This window comes from Colossoma macropomum, unplaced genomic scaffold, assembly GCF_904425465.1.
Source record: "Colossoma macropomum unplaced genomic scaffold, Colossoma_macropomum, whole genome shotgun sequence".
NCBI lineage: Eukaryota > Metazoa > Chordata > Actinopteri > Characiformes > Serrasalmidae > Colossoma > Colossoma macropomum.
Window position 1 is genome coordinate 15,068,485 of NW_023494784.1, and position 12,218 is coordinate 15,080,702.

The 12,218-nt window shown below is 38.5% G+C and overlaps 1 protein-coding gene across 1 annotated transcript in view; it reads right to left on the bottom strand.

Moving 5' to 3' along the window:
- vangl1 (VANGL planar cell polarity protein 1) overlaps positions 1-11,477 on the bottom strand; it is a 68,785-nt gene extending 57,308 nt beyond the window's left edge. The window contains exon 1 of the mRNA XM_036573179.1: positions 11,332-11,477. The gene's annotated coding sequence lies outside the window, so the exon portion shown is untranslated. The remainder of the gene's footprint in view (positions 1-11,331) is intronic.
- Positions 11,478-12,218: the final 741 nt, after the last annotated feature.

Sequence of the window (12,218 nt, forward strand, 5' to 3'; positions counted from 1 at the left end):
TGCCATTAACTAGCACACCTCAATTCATATCAGCATCCGTGAAGGTGAGAAGCACACCTTCCACAAAGATCAAAGCACTTCACATTAGGGGGCTGATACTCCACTCACAAGCCCCCACATACTTCAACATAACAGTCTTTAACGATTTTTTTACTTTTTATACTCTCAGAGTCTGAGGCAGACATTGGACTGAACTATCAGGAGGTATTAGAATTCCATGATTCTCTAAAACAGGTTTCTCTCTTTAGGTCTGGGGGCTTTTCTGTTGCTATACAGCTTCAAAGGGGCCATGCTCTAAATCAGCAGGCTGTTTTATAAATTTGCCTTTGAGACTGAAAAACTGAAGTCATGGCATGTTATGGGTTCATCTATAAATGCTCTTTTTTGTTTGTTTTTAGCGCGAAAATAACATCTTTGAAGTTTTGCTAGTAAATTTTATTTGTTTTTGACTTCTGCTGTGTTCGACTCTGCGGTGCAAATCCATGACAATTTCATGTGCTTGATCTTATAAAAGTTTCCATCATGCATCCCAGTGTTTGGAATGAGCAAACCTCAAACCACTGCCATTTCGTGTTTATACAGACTGTTCTTTGCAGTTTCTTCTCTAAAGCTTACAGAAGTTAGGATCTGAACTGGGTTGGTCCTGCTTCAGCGTACATACTGTGTAACTAAGAAATGTTTTGGATATTAAAGTGGTGGGCAGTCAAAAATCAAAGTTAACTAATATCTATGTTACTCTAAATTGAATTGATCAGCCAAGACATGTTTGATTTCTGTTTAATTTAGTGCTGGAGCTACGAGGCTAACATTAGCCATGTTTACATGCAGCCTAATAATCCGTTAATAATCCAACTAATAGCTCAATCGGAACAGAATACGTCAACGTATTCACTTCAATCGGAATAAACTACCTGATGTCTTCCTCTCACCCTTGTTTAATAAGTACACGTGAAGTACGTTTTCTGAGTCTGACATCATTTTAAAGTAATTAAAAACACAAGCACTGCTCACTGCTGCCCTTCTCACGCAGACTGGACTCACGTGATGCTTGTTGTCATGGTAACGTCTAAACTAAGTGGTACTCCATGCATGGGCGTAATTTTGGATCAGATTACTTGTAGTGCCCATGTAAATGGAGGTTTTTCATCAGATTGTTGAGTAGAGTGAGCATATAAACACCTCAGTCTTATCAAAAAGCAAACTTTTGAGAGTCTTGACAGATCAATTCCATTCGGGGAATAGGGGAAAACTGTAAAATTGATTTCTGGCCACTCCATAGCTTTAATGGAGCAAGACTGAAAGTTGCAGATGATGACTACTTTTACAACAGTTCCTTTCCATCATTATGAACATATGAAACATTTACACTGGCTTAAAGCAAGACGTCTTGCAAGCATTTCTAATAACTGAGGACTGTGCATACAAATGCTGAAACTGGCATTTACCTGTTCAGCTATTCGGTAATAACATAACATTTAAAATGCTGTAAGTACCTATCAAAGTTGCTATTACATTAAACAGAGCCAGCACACATAATATTTGGCAAGGGTTCTCATCTGTTCGCTAAATTTAAGACCAACAAAACAGATGTGAACACCGTCTTGAGAGAGGGTGTGACTGAGTGAAGTACAGCCCTGGCTTTCATTTGGTTTGGCGTCTGTCAGTGTTATGTAACACACACAAAAGGACAGCTGTGGTAGCTATAAACATTTATCCAATTTTTCAAGGCAGCTTAGGTCACACTCATTAATTTAATCGATACAAGATAATCCACGTGCATAAAGAAGGGGAAAATTAAATGAAAATAGGTAACAAAAAAAAACAGACTTTCCAAAATTTGAGTTCACAAAATCGTAACAGCAATGCAAGACCTGGTAGATCATCAAAACTGTCACTTTTAGACGAACAGTACATTTTAATCTTTTGAGAGAAAATCAAGCTCCACTCTTGCTTCAGGCCTGGAAAAATCTACAGGTGTTTCTGTCCATCCTTCCACCGACACCTCAACACTATGGGTCTGAAAGGATGTGTTGCTGTCAAGAAGTTGTTACTGAAAGGGAACTGATTAAAAAAAGAAGAAACTCTGCAAATCAAAACAAAGAAGCTGCTGGTGTTCTCAGAACAATGGACTGAGCACCTCAGAGCCTAGAACTCAACACATTGAATGTGATTGGAATTACTTGGATCGGGGGGAGGAAAAAATGCAACCCATTTCTAAGACTGAACTTTGGAGGTGTGGAAAAAGATGAAAAAGAAGAAAAAGAAGAAAATGCAGATTTCTTTGAAAAACTGGCAGCAAGTCTCCGGAAAAGAACAGAAGCTGTAATAAAGGCAAGTAAGTACAAAAAATTATATTACATCATAGATGTAATATATGTAGTGTAATTTGTAGTGTAATTTTCAAAAAAGAAGTTAATGGCCATTTTGACTGGATATGAAACAAACAAAGGGTGGTTTCTGACTTTTGCACAGTACTGTATGTGTGTGTGGGGCAGAGAAAAGCAGTAAGGAATGTTTCATGTCATTAGATGACAGTCTGGGTTTTTGAAGTAATGATAAGTGTTATGTCAGCACTGTGTGAGAGCGCAGGAAGAAAACAGGAATAAATTATTCATGCTTTCTGACAGACAGGAGCTACAGAGTGTGTGTCTGACAGCTTCACGTTCAGTTGCGGGTGTGCTCTGCTCTGCTCTGCTTATTACTGTAGAACAAAGCAAATCGCATTGTTAGTCCAGTAGTCAAACACATACCCCCATTATTTGATAGGTCTAAAATGCACACTTTCCCTCATACAAGCAAGCAGCCCACCTTTTACTGTCAACAATCAACTTTAAACACTACAGATAAAATCATTTCCTGTTAAAATACATTAGCATGTGATTACCAGTCCTACAGAGCAAAACAGCAAGCTAAGTAGGGAACTGTACATATTAGTTCAGATGAACTAAAGATGACATGGCACTACAGCATAAGCCAGAGTCAGATGATTATGAATAAAAATATATATATTTTGATAAAATTCAATGAGAGGGAAACACTATTGATTACTATTACTGCATTCATAATGACATAACCTCCATAATTACACTTATTAGGCCTGTGCCTGTTGATGGTAAATCGAGTTAACACAATAGCAGCCCCCACTGACAGTAAAAACTCAATTTATTACTGGTTTAAACAAAAAAAAAAAATTGCATTTATTGGCTTCTTTTTTGCAGCCATAGCAAGACAGAAGTATTCCCAGACAAAAACACAACTAAATGTTCAGACCACATTTATTGTTCTAGAAACTGCACTGGTTGAACATGCTCGGTGGAAGATATCAAGACAAGAAAAAAAGTCGCTTCTAGAGTACTTCCTCACACCACAGTGTCAGCTTTCAGACTGAGAAATGAAGGGTAATATTTGTTCAGGACTTCAAGTCTTTTATGTCTCTGCTTATGTCTCAGCTCTCATTCATCAGGCGAAACGGGTCATTTCAAACGCCCTCAGGCAAAATAGCTTCAGAGAACACATCAGGCTAAGTGGTTCTTGTGACATTTGCCATTCTGTCTTCTACTACTAGATGAATTGCAGTTTTGTGGTCAAATCAAAGATGACAATATACCACAACCACAACTTTTACTAAACTGCACTTAATTATGTTCTTTTATTTGACAAAGACTGTTTTATCCTGCATCGACTTCAGTGTAAGGGACAGTCAGAAAATTATATAATGAAATGGTAAACGCTTGATGTGAAATGGTTCACTGTAGAGAAACATACTGACTCAGATTCCTTTGAAATGGTGGTGATATGAACCAGGGGTCACAATGTCCACAATGCAAATACAGCTATTTTATGTACAAGAATGACTGGTGAACCTTCTGATTTTATATATATATTGATTATGGCGGCAAAATAGTGACAAACGTGAATACAATTTTTTTTTTTGCGACTATTTTGCCTCAGAACACCCTACATGAACCTCTCCACCATAAATGTATTTCAAAATAAACCAGTTTAGGCCAAAACTATTATAATCCAATGTCTCAGCCATGTTTAGAACCATTTAATGTAATAACTTTCTGAGGAATTAAACGCTTCAGACATCTGGTTCCTATTACCACCACTGTGAATATTTCTGACCTGGTGAGCTTCTCTAAAATGGAGCATATGAAATCATTCTGAACAACTCTGTTTAATTTAACCATTTAATTAAGTAGAAATTTAGAAAAACAGTGGAATTCCCTTTTTAAGGTTCTGCCACTGGGTTGGGCCCACTGGGTTGTGCTTATAAGTCAGTGGTCCATGTGATTAGGAAGAGCAAAGAATTAAAGCCAGTCTGAACTGCTGAGGAAATCCCTCCAAATGCCAGCTTGCCCTGTGGTTGCGACGGCCTTGGATAGTAACACAGTAAATATGAGCTGAATAAGTTAATAACTGAATAAGTGATATGAGTTGGCCCATGAGGTGTTGCATTTGTAAATGCCTCAGTTATAGACGCCTTGTCTGATTTTTTCCCATCTAAAAAGGACGTCCTTGCAGTTTATATTCTTTTCAAATATGAGCTACCAACACAGCTATCAATAATACAGATTTTAAAATGTCCATACAATAAATAATAATGTCAATATCAGTGAAAAATGATAACTCAACCTCTAAATAGCTTATAAAGCCTTGGTTCTGGGACATTACATGGACATTTAAACGTCCTAAAGATTCACTTCTCATTTGCAAAAATGGTTCTCCAAAGATCGTCAGGAAAATCACAAGTGGTTCTTTTATGGAATCTCTCCTATTTGGCACCTTTGTAAGATTGTAGTTTGAGGTGAGCCTGATTCAGTACAACCTGCACAGTTAGGACTAGGAGCTAAGAATAAGGCATGTATGTCTGTATAAACATCACCGGTCCTTTGTTCTGTGCTACCTTCTCTCTTCTTCTCCTGCACATCCACAATTTTGACTTCCTCAGAAGCCCTAACGGCGACTCTCAGATGGCTGAGGGAATCCTGTGCCCAGCAGCCCACATTACGGCATGGTCAGTCCCCAGTCAGTGGGCAAAGTCCAGCAGCCTCATTCAGAGCTCCAGAGATGCTGGAGAAAAAAACCCACTCCCTGGGGATGATTATTTGGGTCACTGTGTGACGTTTTGTTTGTTTCTCCAGTCTCAGAGTGGCTGAGACTGTATGACGCATTACTGCCAATTAGTTTATTTCACCATCATGCTCAGGACAGAGACCATTCACCGTGAAGGCTCTACTACATGAAGGCTCATCATCTCCATACACTGTACAGGTCAGTGAAGGAGAAAGTCAGCAGCAACAACTCAAGAAATATGTGAAATAGTGGTGAGTGATATAGAAAAAATATAATGACAAAATATTTCAAGAAATGTTCACAATGTTCTCTAATGAGTTGGACCAGACAAAAAAGCACCAGTGGTGCCACATCTAATCCAATTAAACAGAACCAATTATGCTCTCTTTATAAAGAAACATGCAGTTCATTGTTTTTCATGTACTGACAATATCCACGATATGCTAAAAAAGGATATTGTGACATATTGTGATGTAATTTATCACAATAAAGATAAATACTGTCATACTGCCCAGTCCTAATGTGAAGCCAACATTAAACCTACAAGATATGGACAAAATTTTACATTATTACATGATTCAAACACATAAAACTGGTTGCACAATGATATATCAATGAAGTTGCTTTCTCTCAGTTTACTTCTGTTGTAAGAACTGTGCTGATACCATTAATATAAGTGCACAGTTTAGGTTACGTATTGCAGTTGTGACATGTCTTCTAATACAATAAGAATCCACTTCTGAAGTCCTGATGCACAAGATTAAATACTGACCTGAACTTGGATAGAAAAAAAAATGCATTGAAAAAGGAATCCACTGATTTTACTTGATTCAAATGTGCATGTCATTTCCATTTGTCCTGCAGGACCAGGCGTGGATCTCATAACTGTTTTTTTTTCCTAGTGAGAGGTAATTTATTTATAAAATATGTATGGAATTTTTTATATACAACATTTATTTTTACTACATGCAATGTGTTCTCCACACAGACAACACACATCTACATTAATTGGAGTTTTTTGGGGGAGAACCTTTTCTAGCCATGCTAACTTATGTTACATCCATGGGCTAACAACAGGCTTGTTGTGTGTCGGACAGTGCTGGAGGGCACACCATCATCCTCTGTTTAAGCTCCAGTTTCACAAGCCGCTGGATTAGTTTAGGAATTTTGCTACCATCACAGCAAGTCCACACTCCCACTCACAATTAGCCCAAAACTTTTCATGGTTGTCCCAAGACCACCCCACACATGAATACATGACTCAAATATATTTTGTCTTTCAGTATGTTTACTTTTGGTCATAGGTGTGTTGCCGTAATATGTGTTTTCAAGTGGAAATTAAATGATGAAATGTTTCATAATGTAGTTAGGTTATAACTAAAGTTTGGGGGGAGGAACATGCCTGAAACCCCTCCTTCTTCCAATCTAATGCCCTATAAATTCACATCCTCACCTTCCGTTCCCGTGACAAAGGATTCGCTATCCCCATCACCACTCCATCTCCTTCCTGTTCCTCAGTCCTACATCAGTCCTCCTACAGCTATACTGTTCTCAGAGTTCTCCACACTCCCTCAATCAATCTTTTGTCATACCACCACCATGTTGAAGACATGGTCTGAGCCCTCAAATACAAATTAAGGTCCCAGTTTATTTGGAAGGCCCTCTATAGATACTCTACAGATTCAAAGTATAAACAAATTATCTGGTGAAACTCAGTTGATTCTCAACAGTATGTTTACAGTTCAAACTAGCATTAGCACTAAAGTAAAGTTTAGGACAGCGGTTAGGGTTGGGGCTAGGATTAGGATTAGATATTGGGCGGTTAAATTAAGTGTAGGGTTAGATTAGGTTTAGGTAGCTTAGTGTTAGGTTTAGGGTTAAGGACAATTAAAGTGAATTTAATAGATATTTAGTTTAATGCATAGGGCTGGAGGCTTACCTATTTAGGTGACAGCACTGGTGTTGCACAAACATTTAGCAGCACACAAAGCAACATTTAAACAATACTACAACATTATTAAAATGTATAAGTATAATTATTAAAAACTAATTAGGGAGGTTTCTAATTAGTAGATTTTTGTATTGGGGGAGTAACAGAGACTGCCTCTTCAGATGAGCTAATGAATTAACAGAGCTAACAGGTGCAACACTGGATGCTGATGGCGACTTCTCGTCTTCTAACAAGTGGATGACTTGCTAACATGTTAGTTTGTCAGAGAAATATATTTTCACTGCTTCTGGACCCAACTAACCTCAGCTAGAGTAGTCTGCCTAGTTAGCAATAAGCAACGCCAGTGCTCTAATGACATTTTAATCTCTAATCTACATTGAAATGTCCTACCACAGCGCGTATTTATGGGTACCACCCAACATAAAGCTGTAGGTGGGATCTTTTGATAGCCTAAATAACTTTAGCAGAAAGTGCTACCAGCATTAAAACTATAGGTAGAATATTCTGACAGTTTAAATCACCTTATCAGAGGGTACATACTAACTGTATAATACACTTGAAGTAAGGCTGAATTAACATTAAAAACACAAGAAAAAAACAAAGTTAAAACTAAGTTACTACACTATACTATTGATATGGGCGTGCACAGTAGGGCCTTTCTGCCTTCTCAGTCACTTCCTTAATTATGCGTTCTTGGCAATGAACTGGTTACGGCACTTATGTTTTGTAGTAGCAACATATTATGTACCCACAAATACTAGTGAACCATACTTTACTATATTGTTACACTTGACATCAGCTTTTCACTTGTTTGTCTGTATATTTTCGGTTTGTGTGAAAACATGAAACAAACACCTAAACAAATACTGGCACTTCTAAACTGTCAACCGAGTACTCAAGTACCCCATGCACGTTCCTAGCTAGTGCATAATTCACTTATTCTCCTTTGTCTCCTGGTACTAAATACTTATAATACTTATCCTGTCAAAAAACATCAGCACATCAGGTAATGACAGAAGAGATTAAGGGTTAAACTCATCATCACCGTTCATTCGGCTAGCAGGCATACGGTTATGCACAGCTGTGTGTGTGTGTGTGTGTGTGTGTGTGTGTGTGTGTGTGTTTAGAAGAAAGTGATTAGTCTAGTGCAGCGGTGACATAAGGTCAGTTGTCCTCCAAATACCCTCCACAGTCTCGACTCCAGTGAGATGATACTGCCTTAACTTAAGTGCATCACCAGTGAGAAGCCATTTCAAATGGAAGTGTTATTTGCTTCCAACAAACCGTATAACTGCTCAGGTGTGACTTGAGATGGGAGAGTAGAGCCACCAGACATTTTTCATCGGGAAGCTGAGAGTGGAAGCAATCAGATTACATGCCACTTTATTTGAAGGTGAACTTGCACTGAAGCTAGATGTGACTGCAGAGCTGCTGGAACTGCTAAGACCCTCAACACGACCATCAACAACTGGCAGCGGCTTAATCTCTCTCTCTCTCTCTCTCTCTCTCTCTCTCTCTCTCTGCTTTAGGCTAAATTATTAACAAAACTGCATTAATAGCAAATGATGGCTTGGCAATCTTTCAAGTTCAAGGCTCATTTAGTTCAGACAGATTTAAAAATCATTCTGCAGGCTTGTACGTTCCATTGTTACAGCTGCTCAGTGAGAGTGATAAAACTTGCCATTTGTTCCAAACCACATGGAAAGTCTTTTCTCAACACTGAGCTGATAAAAGTGAATACCGTTAATATGGATTTTGCCACACCATGGATTCAATGATAAGCCCACAAATATCGAATCACAAACAGCCCCGCCCCTAAGGGAACATAAATATAAGCTTCAACAGCCCAAATGAATATTTTACATTCGACAAAATAACATTTTAGACAAGAAGAGGTAACTGCACCACTTTAGTGCTCTCTTACCTTCACCTTCACCTTTTATACCGGCAACACACCAAACTGACACAAGTTCTCACTCTGCCATGGACTGTTAATGCACAGTTTTGTCACCCTTTATTGGACAAAACAAATATTACTTTACTTGTTGACAAATGATCACTCAGCCATCAACCATCTAATAGGCAGTATACAGCAGTAAACTTAGCCAACATGGAATAGCGAGTTCTTTTGTTAGTTACAGCAAACAGTGAAATATCTTTTTAGAGAGCACCTACAAAGTGAAAATTAGTATTGAAGATGGAAGAGGAAGTAAAAACGATGAGAGATTGGAAAAAAGGATGAGAGATTGACAAGGAGAGGAGAATGACAATAATAATAACTGGTTCCATAAAAGTCATCTAATGTAGTTAGTAGAGTGTGTGTTGCATTTAGACAATACAGAACAGCGTTTGGTTTCAAACTGTGTCACTGTGTTTGGTTTTAGAAACCTGGTATTGCTTATAAAATGTACCTAATAATCATTAAAGTATGACAACCATTAAAATGATAATTATTAGCATTATTAAAGTGTCCTGCTAAAAAAAAAACAGCTCATACCAGCAGGAATTCCATGCTGGTCTAAGCTGGTTCATGCTTGATTATGGTGATCGTGTGCTGGTTTAGCTGGTCACCCTGCATGATCAGCATACCAGCACACAAAACACAACATACGCTGTGGTGACTCCAGTGGTGATCAGCATTTTAGCTTTCATTGCTTCTGACCAGCACAACAACATCCAAAACACAGCACACTGTCGCTGTTAGAACCAAACATCCTATCTGTAAAATGGTAACTTAACAGGAGAAGGAAAAACATTCATAAATTTCAGTGTAAATTAAGAATTTTTATTCTAAGCAGGTTTTGACTATTTTTGTTGGTCCAGTCATCATGAAATTTTCAGACTTTGTAAAGGGCAGCTGGTATTTTCAAATAATGTCAAAAAATGAAAAACAACAAAAAATAGCATATAGTCCATTTTGCTGGTGACCAACTATGATGGTTTTTCTAGCAAGGTATTGTTGTTGTTGTTGTTGTTGTTATTATTATTATTATTATTATTATTAAATATTTTTGGATACTGTCATATGATATTCTTATCAAAACAGTGGAAAATATTTATTTGCACTCATATCACCCACCCCTAATGACACACATGCTTTATTACTGGTAGTGTTTAATTTACCTAGTGCTTCTATAGTTATACTAGAATTGTCATTCTGCCATAATATCAGCTGGAATAATAAACACGTGTATGTTCATTTCAAATCTTAAAGGTTTTATCATGTCTGAATTTTCACATATGTTTCATCACTGTCCAAAAAAAAAACATGTTTCTCCAATTGACAAGAGGAAACAAAAACGTTCTTAACTTCTAACATAAGTTAATGTAAAGAGATTTTATTCCAAGTGATTCTGGAGCGTTTGGTCCATTCATCATGAAATCTTTACACAGTGTAAAGGACAGCACCCCATCTGCTCTGAGTGTGCATTAGTAGATAGTGACAGTGATAATACTATTAAGGTCTTCGTCCATGATGTGCAATATGCAATTTTCTTTGTAACAACAATAATAATGTTCATACTCTGACTGTGCTGGTGCCCTCATTCATCTTGCCTGCACACCGCTGCCTTTTCAACCACAGGGAGATGAAACTGGTGTTAAGTTAGGCGTGAAAAACTTCCTCTCTGGCTGGACATGAAATGAACATCTGCTGAGAGGCATGCGCCCTGCAGAAGAGGTTCAAAGGAACAGCAGGAGCAGCTATGGATCCGCATAGCTTCACTGAGAGACGGCAGAGACAGCCCAATACAGGAATGCTAAGCATGTGGCTCTCTGGAGGCGTATTGCTACTACAACCCTCATGCATATCCATTTCTCACGTCTAAATCCATAAAGCCCAGAATACAGCGCGGGGAGGCGGCGAGCTCCTGCTGCACCCCGCTGTCTGCTCCGGTTGTGAGAAACCAGAGAAACAGCTAGATTAGCCTTAGAAAAACGTTGCTATTAGCCGAGCTGACAGACACCAAAAGCGGACTGTAATTTGCAGCTTTGTGGCTGTGAGATTCAAGTTGCTATTCAGACCGAGACAGATGCTCTACAAGCCACTGAAAAGCTAAAGCTAGAACACGTTCAGGGATGCCGGTGCTTCGTATCACAGACAGCTAACCTAACAGTAACACGCCTACGAACTTTATTAGCAGCATTAGCCAATAAAAGTACCCATGAACAGCAGGTACACTGAGCACCCCCACTGCCTTCCTATGCCAGAGGTGATTACAGTGATTACAGCCTTTTCTGCTCACCAACCCCGAAGGTACAAAGCACAATAGGACAGAAACGTTATAGCAAGACAAACGTACCTTATCACCTCGAGAACATCTCCATGATAATGAGTCGGAAATGTGTTTAGTGGTCTGAAATCCTGTGCTAACACACACAGTGACCCAGCTTCAGAGATAACACCCTTATCCTTTCACCTTTTCCAGGCAGCAGCGGCTGCTGGACTCATGCCTGATCAATGGGCGGTGTAATGACCGTATCCCCCGCCAGGGGGAGCTAATAACTAATAAGCGCAGCTAATGACTGCTGAAACGGATATTCTCATTTAGCTGCCAGCATTGGTGGGTCGATAGACCGGATCAGGTGTAATCCTTTGTCTCGTTTTGCAGTTTTCTCTTTCTGCCAAATGCTAAAATACTGCCACAAGCATCGAGCAGACCACTGCACATTTTTGAGGGTCGTCTACTCTGAAAGGCCAGATAAGACTCATTTAAAGGGTGTAATGCTCCTCTGATGAGCTGGAGTTTCAGAGAAAGGAACCCATATGGAAAACTGAAATATGGCCATTTATGGACATGTGTCATAAATTTATACATGTATATACATATATATATATATATATATATATATATATATATATATATATATATATATATATATTCTTTTCTACATCTCTGTAGATCAGTGTCTAAGGTTTTTACACCACTGACCTCTCAAATGTGCAACCATACTATAATGTTCCTCTGTATATATATGTTGACTGACCGCTCTTTGCTGATAGTCTGGTGCACTGACAGTCTCGGTCACCTGAAAAAACATGTACTCTTCTGTTCTTCCTTACATATTGTACTAATGCACAAGCATCACAGTCACTGAATGTGCACTTTGACCACAGTTTCTAACCTTATTAACTAATATCTTTTATACGTGTAAGTGTAGATGTCACTTGAATCACTGTACCTATTGA